This window comes from Stenella coeruleoalba (genome assembly GCF_951394435.1).
Source record: "Stenella coeruleoalba genome assembly, chromosome: 15".
Lineage (NCBI taxonomy): Eukaryota > Metazoa > Chordata > Mammalia > Artiodactyla > Delphinidae > Stenella > Stenella coeruleoalba.
This window is the reverse complement of record NC_137161.1, coordinates 83,335,309-83,361,870: the sequence shown is the minus strand read 5'-3', so window position 1 is coordinate 83,361,870 and position 26,562 is coordinate 83,335,309. Positions and strand designations below refer to the sequence as shown.

General features: G+C 42.8%; 1 protein-coding gene across 5 annotated transcripts in view; it reads left to right on the top strand.

The window, feature by feature from the left end:
- The window catches only part of CYTH3 (cytohesin 3), a 95,986-nt gene that overhangs the window by 38,513 nt on the left and 30,911 nt on the right, over positions 1 to 26,562 (top strand). The window lies entirely within an intron of this gene.

Below are 26,562 nucleotides of genomic sequence, written 5' to 3'. Positions count from 1 at the left end.
CTGCTTTTTCTTTTGCTTATCATTTGCTTTTTCTGCATGAACATGTGTCTGCTTTTAGTATGGTAGAAAGATTTAAAAGGTGAGTGAATGGGGGTAGAGTTGTTAATCAATGAGAATTATTTGTGTGGAAACTGAAAAGACAGTATTTGCCCCATTCACAGGTTTGCATGATTTGACTGCTGTTGTCACACACATTGTCTGTTCTTGAAATCCTGGAGAATTAATTTGTGTATAAATACCTAATCTCCATGTAAGTGGAGAAGTGAAATACCCTTACTCACTTTTTCTTGCTTTCGGTAGAGCCTGCCGGCAAATGTTCAGTCCCTGTTGAATAAATTACTGATTCACCGACTGTTTTGAACAGGCCAACCAAAGTGCTGTGTAGAACTACTTTATAAAATGTTCTTTTGTCATATTAGCTGTGTTGTCAAACAAAAATTAAGCATCACCCAAAAATCTGGAACATTTCTTTGTTATAATGAATTATAATGGTAGACAACGAAGTGGTTCAGGTGAAGAGCACTGCACAGTAACTTCTGTCCGGGCTGCTGCTTCCCTAGCTGTTAAAATGTTAACGAATCCTCCAGGTGGGCGGGTGTCACCGCTGAAGCAGGTGAGGAAAGCCAGGCTCCTGCCTCTTGTAGCACAGAGACGATGGTTCTGTGTTCCCTGCTCGTTTCCACCTGGTGGCACATCTTTAGAATAAGTGAGCCCTGACGTTCAGTCAGTGATGATGGACCTTGACAGTTGTGTCCTTGAAAGTCTGGCTGGTGTTTCGTTAGCGCTCTGATCCCACCCCATTCAGAGACTGTGATGAGCACCGGCAGGGGGGCTGCCATTCTCTGCTCTTGAGCCAAAGGCTCTTCTCGGACCCCCTGCCAGTTTTCCCTGAGATGGCTCGCAGGACCATGTAACTGGAGATCAGGGCTGTAACCAGTTCCTTCTGTCCTGTCACAAGGGTATGGAAAAACACCTGTTTTTTTCCCCTTAGGTGATGTGACTTAAAAAAACTTTGAATTTTGAACTAATTATAAATTCACAGAAAGTTGCAAAGAGAGGTCTTCCTTGCTCTTCACCCATCCCTTCTCATTGGTTACGTCTCATGTAACTGTAATATGAAAATCAGGAAGTTGGCATTGGTACGATGTGTGTATAGGTCTGTGTCATCTTAACACTTGTGTGGATTGATGTAACCACTACTGCAATCAAGATACAGAACCACAAAGATCTTTATCTTTCTCCTGTTACCCCTTGGTAGTCATACCTACTGTTCACCCCCAACCATCCTTAACCCCAGGCAGTGGCTGTTTTCCATGTCTATAATATTGTTATTTCAAAAGTGTTATGTAAATGAAATCATACAGTATGTAACCTTTCGAGATTGCCTTTTTTACCCCACTCAGCATAATGCTCTTAAGATCCATCTGAGTTGTGTGTATCAATAGTTAGTTCATTCGTATTTATTGCTGAGTCGTATTCCATGGTATGCATGTACCAAGTTTATCTCTTTACCTATTGTAGGACACTGGTTGTTTCTAGTTTTTAGATATTATAAGTAAAACTGCTGTGAACATTTGTGTACAGGTTTTTGTGTGGCCATAGCTTTCATTTCTTGGGGTAAATGTCCAGGAGTGATATTGCTGGGTCATACGGTAAGTGTGGATTGTAAGAAATTGGCAAACTGTTTTCCAGGGGGCTGTAACAAGTTACATTCCCACCAGATTCTCTGCATCCTCACTGGCCTTTGGTATTGTCACTGTTTTAAATTATAGCTGTTTTAATAGGTGTGATGCGTTATTCTAATGACTAATGATGTTGAATATCTTTTCATGTGCTTATTTGCTGTTTATCCTCTTCAGTGAAATGTTTCTTCTTGTGTTTCGCCTATTTTCTAATTGGATTGTTTGCTTTTTACTGTTGAATTTTGGGAGTCCTTTGTAAATTCTAGATAAGAGTCCCTAATCAGACATGTGGCTTATTTTCTCCCAGTCTGTAGCTTACTTTTTATCCTCTTATCAGAGCAAAAGTTGTTAGTTATGATGAAGTTCAGCTTATTGTTTTTTTTCCTTTATGGTTATTGCTTTTGTTGTCATGTCTAAGAACTCTTTTTGAAGCCCTAGCTCCCAAAGCTTTTCTCTTACGTTGTCTTCTGAAAGTTTTATAGTTTTACACTTGATAGTTAAATCTGTGATCCGTTTTGAGTTTTTTGTTTGTTTGTTTGTTTTTTGTGGTACGCGGGTCTCTCACTGCTGTGGCCTCTCCCGTTGTGGAGCACGGGCTCAGCGGCCATGGCTCATGGGCCCAGCCGCTCCGTGGCATGTGGGATCCTCCCGGACTGGGGCACGAACCTGTGTCCCCTGCATTGGCAGGCAGACGCTCAACCACTGCGCCACCAGGGAAGCCCCTTGAGTTAATTTTTATATAAAATGTAAAGTGTAGGTCGTCTCCTTATTTTGCCTATGAATATCCAGTTATTCCAGCACCGTTTATCGAAAAGACTATTATCCTCTATTGAATTGCTGTTGTACCTTTGTCAAAAATCAGTTGGCCTGGCCTTCCCTGGTGGCATAGTGGTTAAGAATCCGCCAGCCGATGCAGGGGACACGGGTTCGATCCCTGGTCCAGGAAGATCCCACATGCTGCGGAGCAACAAAGCCTGTGCGCCACAACTACTGAGCCTGCACTCTAGAGCCTGCGAGCCACAACAACTGAGCCCGTGTGCCACAACTACTGAAGCCCATGCACCTAGAGCCCGTGCCCCGCAACAGGAGAAGCCACTGCAGTGAGAAGCCCGTGCACTGCAACAAAGAGTAGCCCTGCTTGCCTTAGCTAGGGAAAGCCTGCGTGCAGCAATGAAGACCCACAAAATAAATGAATAAAATAAATAAATTTATTAAAAAAAATCAGTTGGCTGCATGGAGTGTGGGCTCTTTGGAGTTTTCTATTCTGAGTGATTCCTCCAACTTAAGCCTTTCTCAGAATAGTTCTAGTTATTCTAATATTCCTTTGATTTGCCATATAAATTTTAGAATAATCTTTGCTATATACATACATTTACAAAAATTTTGCTGGGATTTTGATAGGAATTACATTAAACTGGTTTATCAATTTGAGGAGAAATGGCATCCTTACTGTGGTGAGTCTTCCAGTCCATGAACACGGTATATCTCCATTTATTTAGATTTTTCATTTCATTAGTTTTTTGTAGCTTTCAGCATATAAGGTCCTGTATGTGTTTTGTTAGACTTACACCCAAGTGTTTTGTTTTGAGTGCTGGTGTTACATTTTAAACTTTGGTTTCTGCGTGTTCACTGCTAGCACATAGAAACATGATTTTTATATGTTCTTGTATCCTGCAGTTTTGTTGAACTCACTTTAACGTTTTAGGAGGTTTTTTAGGATTTTCTTTGTAGGTTATCTTGTAATCTGCAAATAGGGACACATTTCTTCCTTGAGATCTCTGTATAACAATTTTCAGATCAATATTCATGAGAGATATTGGTTAGTAATTTACTGTTTTTGTACTGTCTTTGTCTCATCTTGGTATTAGGATAATACTAGCTGCATAAAATGAAATGAGAAGTGGTCCCTCTTCTTTTTTCTGGGAGAGATTATGTAGAATTGGTGTTAATTCTTCTTTAAATGTTTGGTAGAATTCTCCAGTGAAACAATGTGTACCTGGCCATTTCTTTTTGGGGGAGTTTTAAGTTACAGATTCAGTTTCCTTAATTGTTATACATTCTTCAAATTATGTATTTCATTTTGGGTGAGTGGTAGTAGTTTTTGCTCTTTAGGGAATTGGTGCGTGTTATCTTAGTTGTTTGCAGTATTGATCTTCTCTCTCTCTCTCTCTCTATATATATATATCACTATCCTATATATATCTTATCCTGTACGTCACTATCGTCTGCAAGGGCTGATATCCCCTGTTTCATTCCTCATATTGGTAATTTGTCTTTTCTCTTTTTATCTTGTTAGAAGATAGCTCGTTTTCTTTTTAAAGAACCAACTTTTTGTTTCATTGATATTTCTCTGTTGTCTTTCTGAATTCTGGTGGAAGCTACAAATGTTTGGACTGTTCATCATTGTTTTCAATTTCATTGATTCTGCTCTTTATTTTTTCCTTCTTTCTGCTTGCTTTAGGTTTATTTTACTCTTTTAAAGTTTTTTGAGGTGGGAACTTAGATTGTTGATTTGATACATTTCCCCTTCTAAACATTTTAGTGCTATAAATTTCCCTCTCAGAACTGCTTTAGTGATGCCCCACGAATTTTGATGTGTTGTATTTTCATTTTCACGCAGTTCAATGTACGTTTTTGAATTTCCCTTGGGATTTTGCATTTATCCCATGGATTAATTGGAAGTGTGTTTATTAGTTTTTTGGTATTGGGAGACTTTCCAGCTATATTTCTGTTACTGACTTCTAATTTGACTCCCCTGTGGTCAGAGAACACATTGTGTATGATTTCACATCTTTTAAATTTATTGAGGTATATTTCATGCACCAAGGTATGGTCTATCATAGTATTTGTCTGTTTTAACTTAATTCTTGTTAGATTAGGTCCTAGATTTCTTTTGCGGGAGGGCATCATTCAGCCTATCAAAGATTCATATCTATCTCACACGCAAAATATGTTCATCACGTCCCCAAATCTCCTTAAGTCTCAGCCTATTACATTGTCAAATCAAAGTAAGAAAGTCTCATCTAAACATCATCAGCTCAGAAATCCCATATCTCAACCAGGTGTGGGTGGGACTCTGGGTCTGATCCATCCTGAGGTAAAATTCTTCTCCATCTGTGCCTCAAGTTAGAAAACAAGTTGTCTGTTCCCCAAATCCAGTGGTGGGACAGGCAAAGGATAGCAGTTACAGACATTCCCATTCTAAAAAGGAGGGGAGAGAGAGAGAGAAGGGAAGGAAAGAAGCAGTCACTGCTCCCCAGCAATTTCAGAACCCAACCAAGCAAGGTCATTGGGTGTCAGGGCCTGGGAATAATCCTCTGTGGCTCAAGGCTCTGGTCCTCACAGTGATCTTTCCTTTTTCTTGAGGTTAGTTAGCATGTTTGCAACTGAGTAGTTTTACCAGCCAGTTTTCCTGTCTGTAGAATTTTGGGTGTCTGACAGCTTTATTTCATTTCATCCTCTCTTGTCTTTTTCATACCAAGCAGGCCGTGTTTCTGCTGGTATAACGTTCTCAGAAACCTGTGGGTCTCTTATCTATTTCATGGGATTCACTCCATTAGACAAGAGGGTCCCCCATAGATCTTTCCTGTGTAACCCCATTTCTATCCCCCGCTTCTGCCGAGATGGTTGGAGGGATTAATGAGTGGCAGGCTTGTCAGAGAATTTTCTGTGTGAGGGAATATTGTGTTCTTCAATTTCTTCCAGAGCATTTGCAAGGCATTAGCCAGCCACACCTTGACTTTCTCTTTAGAGCGCGTGTTCCTTACAGTGAATGTCCTGATTTTGTTATCTTTTACAATCTGGATGAGATGAGATTTTCTCACATCATCACCTCTTGGTTCCTTTTTGTGTAACAGTTTTTCCTTCAACTTACCTCTTTCCTCTTGCATTTTACTGTAAGCAGCAAGAAACCAGGCTGCACCTTTAACTCAGTTAAATGTCCAACATCGAGACGAAGACCCTCCACCAGCAAAAAGGTTACGACTCACCGAAGGCTCAGATGATGGTTAGCGTTTTTTAGCAATAAAGTGTTTTTAATGAAGGTATGTACATTTTTAAAAGATATAATGTTATTGCACACTTAATAAATTGCAGTGTAGCGAAAAACATAACTTTTATATGAACTGAGAAAACAATTCGTGTGACTTGCTTTATTGTGATACTGGCTTTATTGCAGTGGTCTGGAACTGAACCTGCAGTATATCTCCGAGGTCTGCCTGTATTCCAAGATTCCTTTGTTTATCTTTTTTTTTTTTTTTTTTCCCCAGCTGCGCCTTTCGGCTTGTGGGATCTTAGTTTCCCGACCAGGGATTGAACCCGTGCCCTCACAGTGAAAGCACCTGCCAGGGAACTCCCTGTTTATCTTTTTTTTTTTTTTTTGCGGTACGTGGGCCTCTCCCGTTGCGGAGCACAGGCTCCGGACGCACAGGTTCAGCGGCCATGGCTCATGGGCCCAGGCGCCCCGTGGCACGTGGGATCTTCCCGGACCGGGGCACGAACCCACGTCCTCTGCATCGTCAGGCGGACTCTCAACCACTGCGCCACCAGGGAAGCCCTATCATTTGTTTTTAAAGAACTTCCTTTAGCCATTCTTTTAGGGTAGGTTTGCTGGTAACAAATTCTTAGTTTTACTTCGTCTTAGAATGTCTTAACTTTTATTTTGTTCTTGAAGGATAATTTCACCACATATAGAATTCAGGGTTGATATAATAGTTTAAAAAAATTTTTTCCCCTTCGTTTGAAAAATGTTGGGTTTCTTCCTTTGCCTACTGTGGTTTCTATGAGGAATCCAGTCATTTGAATTGTTTCTCTGCTGTAGGTAAGGTGTCATCTTCTCTGGCTGATAAAAAACCTTTTTTCTCTTTCAAAAGCATATGATGGCAACTATACGCAAATAAAAATTAAAAAAAAAAGATAACAGAAAAACAAAAGCATATGATGTGTTTTGGCACAGGTCTCTGGGTTTATCCTTTAGAGTGTGCTCAGTTTCTTGAATTTTATAGGTTTGTTTTTTCACAGATGGGGGAAGTTTTCAGTCATTACAAAAAAAAGCACTTTTGCAGCCCGCCTGCCTTGTCCTCATTTGTTTCAGGGGAATTCTCTGTGTCCTTTCTGACTATCCAATGCCCCTGTCACCTGTGGAGAAGCTTCTCCTCTTGGCCCGTTGGGGTTCAGGCAACAATTGAGAACAACTTGCTGGTCACGCACGTCTCTCTGGGACTTTTTTGACTCCAGTGCCCCCTGTTGGGAAGTGATGTCTAAAATCCTGTCATTAAGCTTTCAAAATACTCAAAAGTAACAGGCATAATTCCCCTCAAAGGGATAAGGGGTGTCCCATCCCATCCTCTTCACGCACAAAATAACTCTGTAGTTTTGTGTAGGGTGGGTTTTGTTTAAACTCTTGTCCATTTTTATTTACCACGAGAACCTTACTCTTTGGTCCAAAGCTGATTAAAATCAGTATCGTCTCTGTACTAACAGTGTGACCTGGCAGCCCCTCGCCTGGGGTGGTGAAGAAACTCGCACAGCCTTTCACAGGGAGACTGTCAGCATTAAATCATTTTGTTTTATGAGTGGTAATTTTATGTTACTGTAGGAAATTTTACAAACCTCGCGCATCCTACAGAAAAGAGGGAAACAATAGATCTTACAGGTTCTACTTGTTTCTTAAACCAGCAAGTTATCCTTGCTCCATATTTGTTAATCTTTTACTTCTTTCTTATGATTTTTGTCAGGCGTGCCCAGTTTTTTTAGCTTCTAAGGTCACACCCAGGCCATGGTGGACTGTGGCCCTGTTAGGTGCTAGCCGCCAGGGGAATTCCAGGGCTGAAAATACATGCTTGTTTTTGAGATTACACCAGTTTGTGTGGTTTTGAAGAGCCAGATATCGTGTAGGTTATTTGGGAATACTTAGTAATATTTGAGGAGAAAATAAGAGTTCTTCTTTTTTGTAAAGCGTTCCTTATACAGGAAATTAAAGATAATTTAAAATGGTTTAGACATCTGTAGAGTTCTCTAATGAGGCTTCTGAAGTTTTTTTTTAATGTTTCAGATTTTCAAAAAAATTTCAACATTTTATTATGAAAAATTTCAAGTATAGAGAAAGTTAAAGAATTAATTATACAGTGGCTGTGCAGAAGCCCACCTCCTAGAGTCTGCCATTAACCTCTTGCTGTGTGCTTTACCCCAGGTGTATCCATTTATCCATCTCTCATCCATCAGTCCCTCTTATTTTATAGGCATTTTAGAGTTGTAGGTATCTCAACAGTTCACTCCTTTGGCAGGTTGTTTTCTTATTTATATGGTCCAAGATGGACCCTCCAGAAACCTGGAATCAAAACACCTGTCTTCTAGAAGTTCTAGTTACTGCCACAAGGTGAGGCGAGTCTGCCCTCTGTCCCTTCTGCCAAGAAGAGCTCCCTCCAAATTCGTGTCTGTGCAGCTCAGATTTACCTCTCCTCAGTGCTGGGCCATCCTGATAAGCTCTTGCTTTGCTGGCTTCTAAGGAACAGTGTTTATCTTCTGCTGGGCGTGATCCTGAATTAACTAAGGGATCTGGGAAGAGGGGACAAGACTGTGTACTCGGGGTCCCAAGAAGAGAACAAGTCACACTTAGGAGCAGTACCTTGTAGACTGTGGGCTTCCAGGCCCCCGGGTTGAGGGCCAAGGAGGTTTTTTTTTTTTTTTTTTTTTGATTGAGCAATTAAAGACAGTGGCAGAAAAAGGTAGGGACATTGTACCAGGATTGAGGCTATAATGAAAAGAGTGGGATCAGACTGCCTCATTGTGTAGAATGCTGGCAGTAGTGTCATTAAAGCCCTTGGTGTGAACATTACTTGATCATGGAAATGTACAGAATCATGGAAATCTTATTAAAATGCTCTGGGAGGCTTCCCCCCACCCCTTCTCCCCAAGCTTTTCTGCACCGCATGACAGTGGATGATGCTGGAACGTATTTTCAGAAATCCACCAAGACCATGAAAGTGTACAAACTACTTTTTTGAATTGCAAAGAATTAACAAATAAGCAAACAACTCTCATCCCTGGAGTAACTTTTGTGAAAACCCTGTGTTCTGAACACTAAGATAATTCAAATATTCTTGAGCACCTACTGTGTGCTAGTCATAGCTCTTGGTGCTGGGAATTCAGTGGTGAACAAGATAGGCAAGAAACTTATCCCTGGGAGTTGACATTCTTGTAGGAGGAGACTAACAAATCAGTGAGATGATAATATGAACACACAGTACTTGTATGTACGACAGGCTACTGAAGTGCTTAATATTGTCCCTATTAAAGAGGAGAAAAGCGTGCAGAGAAATTGCAACCCCTGTGCACCGTTAGTGGGCATGTAAAGTGGTACAGCTGCTGTGGAAAACAGTATGGAGGTTCTTAAAAAAAAAAAAAAAATGATCCAGCAGTTCCATTTCTGGGTGTATATCCGAAAGAGTAGAAAACAAGACTCAAACACATGTTTGTAGCCTCATGTTCACTGCAGTATTATTCATGATAGTCAAGGGGTAGGAGCAACCCAAATGTCCATCGACAGGAGACTGGATAAAGAAAATATAGTATATTCGTACGTAAAACTGTCACATGCTACAACGTGGATGGACCTTGAGGACAAGTGAAATGAACCAGTCACAAAAAGGACAAACATTGTATGATTCTTGTTGTAAGTAGTATCTAAAGTAGTCAAATTCATAGAAGCAAACTCTGAGTGGTGCAACCCGGGGCTGGAGGAGGGGAATTAGGGAGTTAGGGCTCAGCGGGTACAGAGTTCTGGTTTTACATAGAGGAAAAAGTTCTGGAATGTGAATATACTTAATACCCCTGAACTGTACATTTTAAAATGGTGAAGATGGTAAATTTTATGTTTTTGTTTTGGTTTTTTTTGCGGTATGCGGGCCTCTCACTGTTGTGGCCTCTCCCATTGCGGAGCACAGGCTCCAGACGTGCAGGCTCAGCGGCCATGGCTCACGGGCCCAGCCGCTCCGCGGCATGTGGGATCTTCCCGGACCGTGGCAGGAACCCGCGTCCCCTGCATCGGCAGGCGGACTCCCAACCACTGCGCCACCAGGGAAGCCCAATTTTATGTTTCTTTTTAAGCCACAATTAAAAATTTTTAGAAGAGTGAAGCGCGGGAGTCCAGAATCACAAGGTAAAATGCAGGAGCTGCGCCCGGCCGTGTGGCCGCAGAGCACCCGCGTCCAGTCACTGTGCCGACTGCTTCCTACACCCCGATGCTGCTGGGTGCCTAGGAAAACTGAGACAGTGGAGTCTTACAGGAAGTGTCGTGCAGGGAGCCCGGGGTCCTTCAGGCCACGGGGAAGGCCGCGTTTGCGCTGACGTCCAAAAGCGAGACAAGGAGCCAGCAGAGGAGCTGTACCGGGCGGCGTCCACTGGGGAGGGCGCTGCACCGCGGGCCCGGGTGAGGAGGCTGCGTTCTGTGCTGAGGGCCACGGGGAGCTCTCTGTGTTTTGAGCAGGGATGCGCTTCGTTTAGTGCGCACTTCCAAAACTACAGCTGGAAAGGAAGTTGAGAAGAAATTCTAGGCTCTTTGGCCATTTTGTAATCTATCATCAGACTGAAGACTTGGCTGGAGATAGTCTGACTTCAAGATCTATAAGATTAAATCATTGTCCTGCACTTTTTTTTTTGCGGGGGAGGCTGTTCAAACATATTTAAGTGGGATGAATCTACCAAGCAAGGCAGTCTAGCAAGGAAAGCACTGATGCCCATCCGTTTCTTTTTGAAAGATACATAGTTTAAGATATACCTTGGCAGGAGAAATGCTGCTTTCCTTTTAAGCCTGGGGGCCGCTGCTCAAGGTGATGTCAGTTATTCATCAGAACTAGTGAAATGAATTGGAAAGAAGGTGGTCATATGCACTGAGGGTTTCTTTTGGGGACATGCTTACTGATGCGGATTTTATGCATTTTTAGCCAGAACTCACCTATGGCTTCAGCAAACTGGTTATAAGAACGTTCTTATCTCCCCAACTTAATGAAGCTTTCAAAGGCAAAGTTTTTGACAGTAATTTAAATGAAAAGAATCACATCTGATCTTAAATTTTAGGTGACGTGTTTCGTAGTTGAAAATCTCATTTGAAATCTGATAAGGAGCCTCTTTCATCTTCTCTCTGATCTTCAAGAAGAACTTGTTGGAAGTCAGGGCTGATTAAATTGCCGGAGTTGACTTTCACAAAATTGTTTAAGAAAATTATTTAGAAGCTTTGGATGTCATTATCTCTTTTTAGAAACATTATTAATAGATTTATTTTTTAGAGTTTTAGATTTAGATAAAAAAAAAAAACCTGAGCCGACAGTACAGAGTTCCCATATGGTCCCTTCCACATCTGGTTTCCCTGTTCCTCACATCTTACTTTGGTGTGGTATGTTTGTTACAGTTGATGAACCAGGGTTGGTAAATTGCTGTTACCTAAAGTCCATAGTGTACAGTAGGGTCCACTCTGTGCTCTATAGTTCTATGAGTTGTGACAAATGCATGATGACATGTATCCACTGTTAGGGTATCGTACAGAATAGATTCGCTGCCCTGAAAACCCCCTGTGTTCACCCATTCATCCCTCCCGTCGTTCCCCTGAACCCCTGGCAACCACTAATCCTTTGACTATCTCCATAGTTTCAGAAGTTACGTGCGGCTGGAATTACAGTGTGTGGCCTTTTCAGACTGGCTTCTGTCACTTATTAATGTGCATTTCAGGTTCCTCCGTGTCTTTTCACGGCTTGATCCTCATTTCTTTTTAGCGCTGAGTAATATTCCATTGTCTGTTGTGCCACAATTTATGTTCACCTGCTGAAGGACATCTTAGTTGCTTCCAGTTTGGGGCAGTTTTTTGTTTTGTTTTGTTTTGTTTTGGGCCATGCCCCGCGGCTTGCGGGATCCTAGTTCCACAGCCAGGGATCAAACCTTCCCCCCAAGCACTGAAAGTGCAGAGCCCTAACCACTGGACCGCCAGGCTACTCCCTGGAGCAATTATGAATAAAGGTACTGTAAGCATTCGTGTGCAAGTTTTCATGTGGACAGAGGTTTTCAACTCAGTTGGGTGAATTCCTGGGAGTGTGATTGCTGGATTGTATATTGCAAGGTGGTGTTTAGCTTTATGAGGAACTGCCGATCTGTCTTCACACGATTTTTATGCCTGTGTATTTGTGAAGCTGTTCCCACTCTATCCTCCACCCCCCATCACAACTTCTGCCTGGGAAAAAAATCAGTTAAACAGGCTTGATGTCAAAAGTTGTTTTGCTTTTTCAGTTATCCACGGTAGAAATAGAAAGTCTCATTGTTCATTATTAGTTGTTCATGATTGAGGTAAAAACATGTCTCTTTCAAGATCTTTAAATGCTTCTTGCTTTGATTTAAGGTGTAATATTTATCTTTAAATTTCAAGCAACATTCAAGAAGAGCATTAAATTTGGATTAGCTTTTTGTAGTAATGCAGACATAGATAATATCCTATTACAGGTGAGGAAACTGAGGCACAGAGAGGTTAGGTAAGTTGCTTAAGGTCACACAGCTAGTAAGTGGCAGAGACAGGCTTTGCGACAAGCAGTCTGACTGCAGGACTTAGGCTTCTAACCACTGTGTCATGTTGCCTCTCTAATGTATTGCGTTCATGATTTGTGTGAAGGACTTAGCTGTGCTAGCTACATTTTAGCAATGTTCAACAAAATCATTTGGGAAGCTTGTTAAAGTTCAGAGTCCTTGGCCTCCTACCCGGAGGTTCTGATTTGATAGGCATGGGCTGCGGCCTTGGAACCCTATTTTAGACAAGTGATGCTGACGGAGAAGTCCTGTGGACTGTGTTGTTTAGGAACAGGTTGTAGACAGTGAGCTGGAGTCATTGATTCAGATCATTGTCAACACTGTTGATGAGGAGTCCGGAGAGCTGGTTGAGTTCTTGGCTCTCCCGTGTGCTCTTGCTGGATGGATCCAGGGGATAATCGCCCTTCACCACTGCTTTCAGTAAGACACGCGCCACCGCGGAAGTCCTCCTGTTGCTTACTGGTGGTTGGCTGCATCACCCACCAGGAAGAGCGACAGTTGTGGGTTGGCAAGTTGGTCATCAAGAGGATGTTTATATACGAGTGCAGACTCACTTGGGGAGGGGGTGCTGCCCCATGTGAGTGTGAAGACAAAGCGGTTATTTAAAAAACTGGCAGTGACTGCTTTCATTCTTAGTTTATTGCTGACTTGATCGTCTCTCTGTTGTGCGATGATTCTTAACTCCTACCCAGGGATAGATGTGATCACCGGAGGGTGAGGGAGACTTTGGAGTAACAGCAGTCATGACAAAGGTTTTGTCTTCTAGAGCAGTTAGCAATGATTTTTATCTACTCTAAAAACCATTGTGAATTAAGAGATGTTACCCCGTTATAAAGTAAGCATATGCTTCACAGCTCCTCTGTCGCTGGTTCTAAGATGCACAGTTTAACCTCTCTGAAACTGGAATGCGCCTTACAGTCTGGCATCATAAAATTAAATTTGGTAGCCTTAGTGCTTTTTCTTAACGGGACACAAAAGAATGGCGTCCTTAATAATGGATGGATTTTCAATTTTCTGAAATAAGTTATTCTGTACAGGCAAACCTTGGAGACGTCCCAGATTCAGCTCCGGACCACTGCAGTAAAGCGAGTCACATTGTGTGTATTGGTTTCCCAGTGCATATAAGTTACGTTTACACTGTACTGCAGTCTATTCAGTGTGCAGTAGCGTTATTACGTCTAAAAAAGCAATGTGCGGGCTTCCCTGGTGGCGAATTGGTTAAGAATCCACCTGCCAATGCAGGGGACATGGGTTTAAGCCCTGTTCCAGGAAGATCCCAAATGCCGCAGAGCAGCTAAGCCCGCGAGCCACAGCTACTGAGCCCACGTGCCACAACTACTGAAGCCTGCGCGCCTAGAGCCCGTGCTCTGCAACAAGAGAAGCCACTGCAATGAGAAGCATATGCTCCGCAACGAAGAGTAGCCCCCTCTCGCTGCAACTAGAGAAGGCCTGCGTGCAGCAACGAAGACACAACACAGCCAAAAATAAAATAAATAAATTTTTTAAAAACCCAAAAAAACCAATGTGCATACCTCAGTGAAAAAGTACTTCATTGCTAAAAAATAACATCTGACAATTCAGGATTGCCACAAACCTTTAATTTGTTTTTGTTTTTTTTTTTTAAAGGCAATATCTGTGAAGCACAGTGGAGTAAAGTGCAATAAAGATGAGGTCTGCTCTAAAAAGAAAAAAAAATTCCCCTTGCCCTGTGTCCCTTATCATGCCGCAGTGGCTTCTTGCCCTTTACTTGGTGTTTTGAGTTTTAGAGCTACAGAATGTGAGGCAGAGGTGGCGGTGAGGCCGTCTGACTCATCTTTTTGTACCTCAGACCAGTCTGTCCTGACGTCCTCCTAGGTGGGCGAGCATCGGTTTCTGTTAGTGTGTGGCAGGCTCTTAGAATCCTCTTTTAATGTCTTTTCAAGGAAGTTCTTCCTTCTCCCTGGAGGGTTATAAGGGATCACTTACCCCGAAGTAGACTTTCAGGGGCAGTAAATACAGTGCCCCGACATTAAGTGCACACAGAACTCGGGCTGTTTTACTTGGATAAGCACACATCCTTGTGTAACTACCACCCAGATCAAAATACAGAACATTTGCCGGCCCCCAGAAGGCCCTCTTGTCTGACTTCTCACGCAGCACCTTTCCCCCCACCCCAGCTTAACCCCTCTTCTGGTTTCTGTTACCACAGATTTGTTTTGTCTGTTCTTGGCCTGTTCTGAACGTTTCCTATAGATGGAACCATGCAGTGTGTGGTCTTCTGTGGCTGGATGGGCATAGCATGTCCACATATCAGTGCTTCAGCCCTTTTCATGGCTGAGTAATATTCCATCGTGTGGGTATATCCCACTCCGTTTAATCATTCATCACTCGGTGGACATTTGGGTTGCTTCTGCTTCTTGACTGTTGTGACTGATGCTGCTGTGAACACCCATGCACCAGTTTTTTTTTTTTTTTCTGTACGCGGGCCTCTCACCGCCGCGGCCTCTCCCGCCGCGGAGCACAGGCTCCGGAGCGCAGGCTCAGCGGCCATGGCCCACGGGCCCAGCCGCTCCGCGGCATGTGGGATCTTCCCGGACCGGGGCACGAACCCGTGTCCCCCGCATCGGCAGGCGGACTCCCAACCACTGCGCCACCAGGGAAGCCCCCCCATGCACCAGTTTTTGTGTGGACATATGTATTCAGTTTTCTTGGGTAAACACCTGGGAGGAGGGGACTCACTGGATTACATGCTGACTTAGTGTTGAACCTTTTGAGGAACTGCCAGACTTTTGCCAGAGGGGCTGCACTTCATTGCATTTTTAAAATGAATTTCTTTTCTGTTATTTTCTCCTTTGGGTTTTAAACTATTATTTTTCTAATTTTTTTAAGGTGAATGCTTTGCTTATTTTCAGCTTAATTCTTTCCTAAAATAAGCATTCTACGCTGTGAGTTTCTGAGGATTGTTTTAGCTGGAGCAGACAAGTATTGATACGCAGTTTGTCATCATCGTCTTCTCAGAATTTTCACATTTACATTATATCTTCTTTGACCAAGGAGTAATTTAGAATTGTGTTCCTTGATTTCCAAACAAAGGGGTTTTTCTAATCACTGTTTTGTTATTGATTTCTAACGTAATTATTCTCAGAGATTCTCAGAGATAATTATGCTCAGAGAACGTGGTCTTCATGATAGCATTGTTTCCATAAGAGTTCCACGGGAGACACACGAAACTGGCTGTGTCTGGGGCAGGAAGGGATAAAGTAATAGGGAATTGGGGTGCTGGACACAGCCCTGGAATGACTAGGGGACTGGGCTCTGGCCTGGTCTCCAGAATTGAGTCACTGATGGAGCTCCTCATAGGCGACCCCTGGAATCGTTGAGATCCACGTGTATCTCCAGCGAGGAAGGGGTCCACAAGCCTGGATCCAGAAGGCGCTCTACGGCAGCACCGCCTCGACTCCTAGGAGCCTGGAGAATGAGCGCAAGAAGGCTGTTGAAGGAAATCCTTTGCTTCCGCATCCTCGCTGGCCAGCCAAGAAGCATTCTCTAAGAAAAGGCAGGGCGAGGACCCCTGCTTCACTTCCCTCTGTGGAGTCCTGGGTGGTGCATCCGTGGGTAGAGCCTAATTCATCCTCACAAGTCTAAACGTAAGAGAGTCCGGTGGTGTAATTTTGAGCTTTCGGTGGAGCAAAGCCAATCCATTGTATCCACCACACTGGTCCCGTGAGAGTTAGTAAGACTTTGTTGATGGACGGTATACAGTCGGTTTGCATAAATGTTCCCCATGCCCCCGAAAAGAATGCATTTTGCACAGCTGCTGGGGGGGGGCAGTGATCTGATTGAATCTGTGTCTCCACCAGTTGTAAGGTGCGTCATTATTTTATGTTCCATTAAGGTAAAAAGAAGCTGTCAGTTAAACCAGACTTAATGATTTCTTCTCACTTAGAATTTTCTTACTTATACTGATGGGAAGAGTTCTTTAAACGTCTTTAAGCATTGATTTCTAAACAACGTTTACTAACTGTCCATACATATAGAAGGTAAGATATGAGCAAAATAAGTTGGTTAAGGTACACCTTAAAGCCTAGGACCAGAGCCTCGTTCTCTGCACAGAGCAGGCGTTTGCGTTTTTGTCAGAAGCAGTACAAACAGCAGTGCTGTCCTCTCTGCTGCTCAAGGCACAGGCGCACAGCACTTCTAAAGGGCCCTCCTGTATCGTCCGGGAGGGGCGGGGTTCAAATTCTGCAGGTTTTCACACTGAGACTTTATTGATCTTACTAGAGGGTACCAATGCAAGGTTTGAAGCAATAGTCAGCCTCTTATTTCTTTATGAAATGGTTCTTAAATTGTGTTTTTAGCAGAACCATCAAGGAGTAGCAAGCACTTCAGTAGTGCCCCTGGCAGTCGTAAACGTATTCACAGATATGAAGCCATTGACCTCTGTATGTCACATTAGGTTTCAGAGACGTAAAGACGCACCTCTTAAAATTGATGAAGCATATTATGTCTACTAGTTCAGCTTGTTAATTGTATTAGTCAAATCTATAGCTTTTTCTTTTTTCTTTTTTTTTTGCCTTTAGGAAGAGTCCATTTTTACGTGTACCCTGTCAATTTTTGCTTTATACGTTTTGAAGCTATTGTGTTAATTGCATATATGTTCAGACTTGTTAATTTTGTGATTAATGGAACGATGTCAGTATCTAGTGACTTTAGTCTGTTTTGCCTGTGTTCATGTCACGGGACCAGTTTTCCTTTGGTATATCACTCCCTACCCTTCTGCCTTCAATTGTTATGTGTTCTTATATTTTAAATAAGCCTTGGGACTTCCCTGGTGGCACAGTGGTTAAGAATCCACCTCCCAGGGGGCTTCCCTGGTGGCGCAGTGGTTGGGAGTCCGCCTGCCGATGCAGGGGACATGGGTTCGTGCCCTGGTCTGGGAGGATCCCGCGTGCCGTGCGGCGGCTGGGCCCGTGAGCCATGGCCGCTGGGCCTGCGCGTCCAGAGCCTGTGCTCCACGGCGGGAGAGGCCACAGCGGTGAGAGGCCCGTGTACCGCAAAAAAAAAAAAAAGAATCCACCTCCCAATGCAGGGGACACGGGTTCAAGTCCTGGTCTGGGAAGATCCCACATGCCACGGAGCAACTAAGCCCGTGCGCCACAACTACTGAGCCTGCACTCTAGAGCGAGCCACAGCTACCGAGCCTGTGCACCACAACTACTGAAGCCCGCGCACCTAGAGCCTGTGCTCCGCAACGAGAGAAGCCACTGCAATGAGAATCCCACGCACCGCAGCAAAGAGTAGCCCCCGCTCGCCACAGCTAGAGAAAGCCCGCGTGCAGCAACGAAGACCCAGCACACCCCAAAATAAATAAGCCTCTTGTATCTAGAAAAATGGTACAGGTGAACTTTTTTTGCAGAGTAGAAATAGAGTCACAGATGTAGAGAACAAAATTATGGTTACCAAGGTGGGTGGGATGAATTTGGAGATTGGGATTGACATATATACACTACTGCATATAAAATAGATAACTAATGAGAACTTACTGTATAGCACAGGGAACTCTATTCAGTGCTCTGTGGTGACCTAAATGGGAAGGGAATCTAGAAAAGAGTGGATATATGTATGTGTATAACTGATTCACTTCGCTGTACAGCAGAAACTAACGCAACATTGTAAAGCAACTATACTCCAATAAAAATTAATTTAAAAAAACAAACCTAGGCCTGTTTGTCCTTAATTATGTTCAGCAGGCTACACAGCATAGAGATGTTCTATTTTTTAAAAGATGAGTCCATGGTCACGTCAGTTAAGAATCCTCTCAGTTTAATACAATTAGTGTTGTTGGTGCTTCTTTTTCTGGTTACAGATTCCATGGAATCTTTAACATATTAACATGTATCATGATGTACTAAGAGGGGTGATATATAGTATGATATTTGATTGTGGACCAAATCCATGTTTGTGGATTTAAACTTCAAAAATTATACACTCACGTTTATAACAGCATTGTTCGCAGTAGCCGAAATTTAGAAACAACCCAAGTATCCATCAGTAGATGAATGGAGAAGCAAAATGGTGGCTAAACATTGTGGAAAGTTATTGAGCCGCAAAAAGGAATAAAATTCTGATACATCCTACAATATGGACGAACTTTGAAAACATTGTGCTAAGTAAAATCAGCCAGACACAGAAGGACAAATATTGTATGGTTCTACTTACATGATACACCTAGAACAGGAAAATTCAGAGAGATGTAGAGTGTAAAAGAGGTCACTAGCCAGCGGTTAGGGCTTGGGGGTTGAGGATGGGAAATTACTGTTCAATGGTTACAAAGCTTCTGTTTGGGATGATGAGAAATTCTGGAAATAGGCAGTGGTGATGGTTGCACAACGTTGTGAATGTACTTAGTGCCACTGAACTGTACACTTAATGATTAAAATGGTAAATTTTATGTCGTGTATATTTGGCTCAATAAAAAAGGCCAAAAATAAATAAATAAATAAACCTCTTTTAAAGAGCGTTTAGTTGGGTGTTTTTCCATTGTGCATTTTTTTATGTCCGGGTTTTTAAACTTGGTCCTTTTTCCTGTTCATTGTAAATGTATCAGTTACTTATGACTTTGTTATTTCATAACAAAGTATTCCAGAGTAATTGGCTTAAAACAGCAGTGGTTATTATTGCTCATGTTTCTGGGAGTTGGCTTGCAGTTCATGGACCGCTCTCGTCTGGGTCCACCCACTCCCGTGGCTGCATGGAGCTGGCAGGTCAGCCGGGGCTGAGTTGCCTCCCTGAGGTCCGGGGCCTCAGCCGAGGCGGCTGCAACAGCTGGGATGTCTTGGACTCTCCCTGCCAGTGGCGTCTTAGCACAGTAGGTTTCATTCAGAAGCTTGCTGACCCGGGCTTCTCTGGAGCACGGGACCTGGTCTTGGGGTTCCCAGACAGGAGGGGTGCGAGGCCTGGGTTCCGGGTCCTGCATGGTGTCCTCTGTGCCACCCTCTCTTGGGCAAAGGAAGTCCCCGAGCCTCCCACCTTCCTGATCGGAGGAACTGTGCCGTATCACAGACTCTTTCTTTAGTCTTCCACAGTAAAAATCAATGTTTGGAGTTTTTTTTTTTCTCCTACTCCCATATTTTGCATTTTGTATTTCTAATGGTTTTTCTTTTTAAAATTTCAGCTGTATTGAGATAGAATTGACATATCTAACAGTTTTTCTCTGTTTCTCTTTGTTGTTTTGGATTTTTTTTCTCATTGCAGTTTTTCTTCTTCCTCTTTCTCAGTTTGGGCATTTTGAACTCCATTTCCATTGCTTTGCTGCTTAGCCTAGACTTTTTTTTTTTTTTACATCTTTATTGGAGTATAATTGCTTTACAATGGTGTGTTAGTTTCTGCTTTATAACAAAGTAAATCAGTTATACATGTACATATGTTCCCATATCTCTTCCCTCTTGTGTCTCCCTCCCTCCCACCCTCCCTATCCCACCCCTCTAGGTGGTGACAGAGCACCGAGCTGATCTCCCTGTGCTATGCGGCTGCTTCCCACCAGCTATCTGTTTTACGTTTGTTAGTGTATACATGTCCATGCCTCTCTCTCGCTTTGTCACAGCTCACCCTTCCTCCTCCCCATATCCTCAAGTCCGTTCTCTAGTAGGTCTGTGTCTTTATTCCCATCTTACCCCTGGGTTCTTCATGACATTTTTTCCCCTTAAATTCCACATATATGTGTTAGCATGCGGTATTTGTCTTTCTCTTTCTGACTTACTTCACTCTGTATGACAGACTCTGGGTTCATCCACCTCACTACAAATAGCTCAGTTTCGTTTCCTTTTATGGCTGAGTAATATTCCATTGTATATATGTGCCACATCTTCCTTATCCATTCATCCGATGATGGACACTTAGGTTGCTTCCATGTCCTGGCTATTGTAAACAGAGCTGCAATGAACATTGTGGTACATGACTCTTTTTGAATTATGGTTTTCTCAGGGTAGATGCCCAGTAGTGGGATTGCTGGGTCGTATGGTGGTTCTATTTGTAGTTTTTTAAGGAACCTCCATACCAGCCTAGACATCTTAATATGGATTCTTAGCTTGCCAGGTCGAAGCTAATGATGCAGGCTCTCCTCCTCGGAACTCTAAGCACTTGAGAGCAAGTTATGTCTCTTCCCGTTTCCATCCTAGTGTCGCTGGCTCTTGTTTATTCTGTGAGACGTTATCATCCTGTGTGGTCACTTTTTCTTTAGGTTTCCTTCTGTAAATCTGTGCCCATGATTCCCTCTGGTGTCCCACCCCTCCCATCTTGGGTCTTTTCTCTTGATTGAAGTTCATTCTTTCAGAATTTCCCTTAATGATGGTGTGCTGGTGGCCAGCTCTTGAGTTTTTGTTTGTCTAAAGGGGTATTTCACCTAATCCAAAGAAGGCTGGGAAAAGCATGAGTGTCCCGGGACGAAGAAAGATCACGAAGGAGGATGAGGGGGAGTGACAGGAGGTGACTGCTGAGTGGTCCGTGGGGGCCAGGACCTTCCTGTCCCGTAGAAAGCCGGCCTCCCAGAGCGCCTCTCTCCCCGCGAGGCACACTCTGTCCTTCCTTGTCCCTGGCAGAAAGGCTGCCGCTGCAGTTTGGTCGCAGTGCTTTAGCGATCTGGAGCCTGCACTGACCTGGCCCCCGGTGTGGTTGACATACTGCTGGCCCTGTTAGCCATTTGGACTCCGCTTCGTCACCTCGCTGAAGGCGTACAGCCCTTGGGTGGTGACCAGACCCAGAGGCACAGCTGCCGACGGCCACAGCCTGCCTTTATGTTCTTGGTATAAACCATACTGCTTCGTAGTAGCTAGGAACTCATCCTGCTTTAACAGCTTAAGTCACCGGTTTTTGTAGTGTTCCAGGTAGGTATTATTTGTTTGGGTTAAACCACACTCCAGTACAGAGTTCCCATGTAGTGAATTAATGGGACCAGAGGCCAAGCCCATGCTTTCCCAGAATTCTTAGTGTCCTATGGCATTGACCAAAACTCTGAAAAATACCATACAATAACAAAAAAGTTAGTATTGATTAGTAATCAAGGTAAAATTAAGGTTGAGTGACATCAGTTTCCATTAGCACTAGGTACCAGAAATATGCAGTTGTGGGTCATGTGCAAGTGATTGTTTGAAACCCTGTTTTATCACCTATTATCAAATTTGTTAAATTATCACATTTGACATTTAGTGACTAAAACAAGGTGAAGGTTTCTGGCCACAGTTCACATCTGTGGAACATTATCTTCCCCTAGGAGAACTGCTGATTAACTTTATGGAAGATCGTGTGTGTGTGTGTGTGTGTGTGTGTGTATGTATGTGTATGTGCGTGTGTAAAATTTGTAAGGGAGTCATTTGATATTTATAGCCGTGAACCAAATTACAGCTTCTTGGTGGATTGGAATCTGTTAGGTAAATAGATTATTAATATAATTTGAAAATTAGAAAACACTTTGAGATACCATTTGCTTATGCTTTGATGTCAGTATGTCTGATAATCTCCCTTTTTCCATTGATTCTGATTTGCAAAATTTTCTACATTTTGAAATCACTAAAGTGGAGGATTCATCTTCTATTTGATGGGATCTTAGATTTCATTAAACATCATAAAGTAATGATTCTCAGTTTCTTATTAATATATTTTTTGCATGCTTTATCTTAGTGGTTTATTTTAGTCTTTAAGTAGTAGTGCTTTTTAGGTATTATATACCTTTAATTTATCAGAGTCTACTATCAAATAATATTACACCACTTCACATCCAGGGTAAGAACCCTGGAACAGTGTACTTTCATTTCTCCCTTCCCAGCCTTTGTGCTCTTTACTTTTATGTGTGTTACCAACCCAATACACTTTGTTATTTTTGCTTTGAACAGTAGCAGTAAATCTTCTAAAGAGATTCACATCATGAGGGGAAAATGTTTACCCACATAGTTACCATTTACAGTATTTTCCATTCTTCCATGTAGATACAGACTTTCATCTGGTATCTCTCCACCCCCCACCCCACCCCAGGGCTTTTTTTTTTTTAATATAAATTTATTTATTTATTTATTTTTGGCTGGGTCTTCGTTGGCTGCGTGCAGGCTTTCTCTAGTTGCGGCGAGCGGGGGCTACTCTTGGTTGTGGTGCATGGGCTTCTCATTGCAGTGGCTTCTCTTGTTGTGGAGCACGGGCTCTTGGCACGCGGGCTTAGTAGTTGTGGGTTGCAGGCTCTAGAACACAGGCTCAGTAGTTGTGGCGCATGGGCTTAATTGCTCCATGGCATGTGGGATCTTCCCCGGCCAGGGCTCGAACCCGTGTCCCCTGCATTGGCAGGTGGATTGCTAACCACTGCGCCACCACGGAAGTCCCCACCCCAGGACTTTTAAACGTTTCCTATAGTACAGATCAACTAGTGATGAATTCTTTCAAGTTTTTAATGTCTGAAAATGATTTTGTTTCACCTTCCTTTTTGAAGGATACCTGGCAGGGTGTAGAACTGTGTCCGTTGTTTTAGTCATTTCAGACAGGAGTGTAAATCTATCCCTGTTACTTCGTCTTGGCTGAAAGCAGAACTTCCCACCTAAGTACTTCAGTTAAGCTCGTACAAATCATGAACCCCAAACACAGACCTCCCACCCACAAGCCTCCATTTGTGGGAAACCAGTGCCTTCTCGAGAAAGGCAGGGGCCTGGACTAAATTACACAGATTGCTCCTGATTCTTAATCTATAACCTCTCTGGCAACACCTTTGTACTAAAATGGGGAATTTCTTGACATCTTTCCACATTGCTTTTCCCCTGTGAAAACATTTATATTTGTAGAAACCACACCTGCTGTGTTGTGGCTAACCTCCTCCCGTCATTCTGCAGATGAGAAATGGGCCCCAAGTGGCGAGGCTTAAGCAAGGCCCTTATCTCTGGAGAATCGGGAAGACGGTGATCAGCTGCAGCGACTGCACTGAATTTCACCAGCGGGTTCCAGTTAACTTGCTTTTTTAAAAAAAGCTTTTATTGAGGTTGGAAGGAAATTTCTCATGGTATGCCCTTTTGTATGTTTTCAGAGAGAGAGTATGTATGTGTGTAATAACCATATCCATGTATAACTTTTTCAATTGGGAAAAATAAACCACTGGATTTCTTAGGAGAAAAAATAAATCAGCTGTAGACTTCCGTTTCATCTTACCTAACAATGTCAAAGTGACAAAATGTAGATGATAAAGTGAACCAGACCTGATTTTTGCCTTCATTGGGAGAAGACTGCTGAGTTGTGGGAAAGGTCTTGCTAGTTAAGAACGCCTTCTCCGAACATGGCTCACCTTCCCGTTTTTTTCCTATGGCACTCGCGTGCGTGAGATCATCTGTGTGTGAGAGGACTGTGTGGCTGCAGAGTTATTTTGAAGGCAGAGAGATGCTGATAGAATTTCACTGGATACCAGCAAAATGCTGGTATTCACCGTACATTCAGGGAGTTAAAAGAACTAGTAGGACATCAAGATATTCAAGTGACAGCTGTACAGAGATTGGTCCTGAGTATTTCATTATATACTTGTATTCTTTTTATTTATTCTTTAAAATGTGCCAGGAAACATTCCATTATTTTTCATTAATACTTTAGCCACATACCCTGAAAGGGTGCTACTGGCCGTTTATACTTGAAACTTTTTTTTTTAACTTATGAAAAATTCCAGGACTTCCCTGGTGGCGCAGTGGTTAAGAATCCGCCTGCCAATGCAGGGGACACGGGTTCGAGCCCTGGTCCGGGAAGATTCCACATGCCGTGGAGCAGCTAAGCCTGTGTGCCACAGCTACTGAAGCCCATGCGCCTAGAGCCCGTGCTCCACAACAAGAGAAGCCACTGCAATGAGTAGCCCCCGCACGACAACAAAGAGTAGCCCCCGCTCAACGCAACTAGAGAAAAGCCCGTGCGCAGCAACGAAGACCCAATTCAGCAATCAATCAATCAATCAATTCCAAACCCTTAGAGTATAAAATAGGTAATGAATGCCCATATATCCCATATATGCCCATATCTCCCATATATCCCATATATCCAATAGGTAATGAATGCCCATATATCCCATATATCATATAGATCCCATATATCAAATAGATTTAACACTTATCGTTTTGCTTGATTAATTTTTTGCTGAACTATTTCAAAGTAAAGTCCAGATGTAATAATATTACAATTCCTAAATTCTACAGCATGAATAAAGACTCTTTTTTTAAACATAATCACAATATCGTTATCCCACCTTACAGAATTTGTCTTTCTTTTAGACATGCAAATTCTGGTCAGAATTACGGGTAAAGTAAATGGTCAGTACTTTAACTCTTTAGGGCCTTAAAGGGATAGGAAAAGTTGGGCATTACTGAGAGAAAATCAAGGAAATCCATTAAAGATCATGATTCTTGAGTTAAATCATTCTGGTGTTTAGATTCACTTAAAATGTACCTTCACTGTTATCAGCCAACCCTACTCATCATCAGGGTTGGAGGGGAGAAAACTGGAGGTGGGTTTTCTTAAACCAAAGTCTATTGATGATTGAACTAGAGTGGCACCCTTTCAGACTCTTGTTTTCATATAGCTACATCGGAGAACTCAGCAGAACATTTTTTTTTTTTAAATGAGGCCCCTTTTGGGAGCCCAGTCCACACTGGACAGACTCGATTTGACTCTTTGGGTGCATTTATTTTTTTTGTAACAGGATAGCGTCAACCAACTGGTTAGTTTTTGATTTCTCTCTATATTGCAGTAAGGTGCTTGCTTGCTGGTAAGAGTAATTCCTTGGGAGGTTCAAGAATTGCACACTTGCTTCTTTATTTTACTGTGGCATTTGACGTTGTTGGGTTTTTCCCTCTTGAAATTCTCTCCTTTCTTGGTTTTGGATGCATCATTCTCTGCTGGTTCTCACATTTTCTCTTGACCTGGGTCTCCCCACCCCACCCCATGCATGAATAAGAAGCCTCTGGAAGCCGCTAGCAGCAGCTTTACGATGAAGCTGACACTTTGGACTATAGAATGGAAAGAGCGGGTCCCTGATGACACTTGAGCTGCTGGGCCTGCCCGTAGCGTACTCTGGGCCCTTGTGGATCTTTGGGTTTATCCTACTGGGAGTTCAAGCACCTGGGATGTGTATATTCATGTCTTTTATCAAATATGGAACATTTTACCCAGTACTTCTTCAAATATTTTTTCTCTGTCACCAGGGAAAATCATTAGACGTCTCTTGGCTTCAGTTTTCTCAGTTATAAAATTAGGATAATGATGGCTGCTCTCAAAGTTATTTGGCGGTAGCAGGGGTGGGTGTTTGGTGGTGTGGTATAATTTCCTACTCTGAATTTATAAACACATTTTCTATTTTTCTTCCTAAGAAATTGTGTAATATTTATTGCCTTTTGAATTTAAGCCTTTATTCTACTTGGAACCGATTAAAAATACGATGATAACCAGGAATTCAATTTCATTTTTTTTACATGGAGATAACTGATACAGCACGTAACATACATAGAAGAGTCTGCCCTGTCTCTCTGAGCTGCAATGTCAGTTGTGTTGTAAATCAAGTTTCTGTGAGTCTGTGTGTATTTTTCTGGCTACTGTCTTCTGGTTCATCAGTCCGTTTGTCTGTCCCTGCACCGCGATCACATTATCTTAATTTGTTTGTAGAAGCTCTACATGTTCTCTTGCTATTTACTCAGATTCTTAATCTTTTGTTTCTTTAAACAGATTAATGAAATAGAAATTAAACACACAGGTAGAGGATTATTAAAAGCTGTTTCTCTGAAAAGCTTAATGAGATAAAAGCCAATTCTAGCACAAGGAAAAGAGAATATAGACATAGTAGGAATGGAAAATACTGCAGAGGTTAATCATTAATGCAAGGATATAATGAACAACCCTGTCAATTAAAATTAAATGTCCATGTACCAGCCAACCTTTACCCACTGCATTGACGTTCCCTAATATCGTTCTGGAATGTATTTCCTCACAGCCAACCTTCTCAGAAGGAACCACTATCAAGAATGTGGTGTTGGGCTTCCCTGGTGGCGCAGTGGTTGAGAGTCCGCCTGCCGATGCAGGGGACGCAGGTTCGTGCCCCGGTCTGGGAAGATCCCACATGCCGCGGAGCGCGTCAGGAGCCTGTGCTTCGCAACGGGAGAGGCCACAACAGTGAGAGGCCCGCGTACAGCAAAAAAAAAAAAAAAAAAAAAAAAGAATGTGGTGTTGAGGGACTTCCCTGGTGACACAGTGGTTAAGGATCCGCCTGCCAATGCAGGGGACGTGGGTTCGATCCCTGGTCGGGGAACTAAGATCCCACATGCCGTGGAGCAACTAAGCC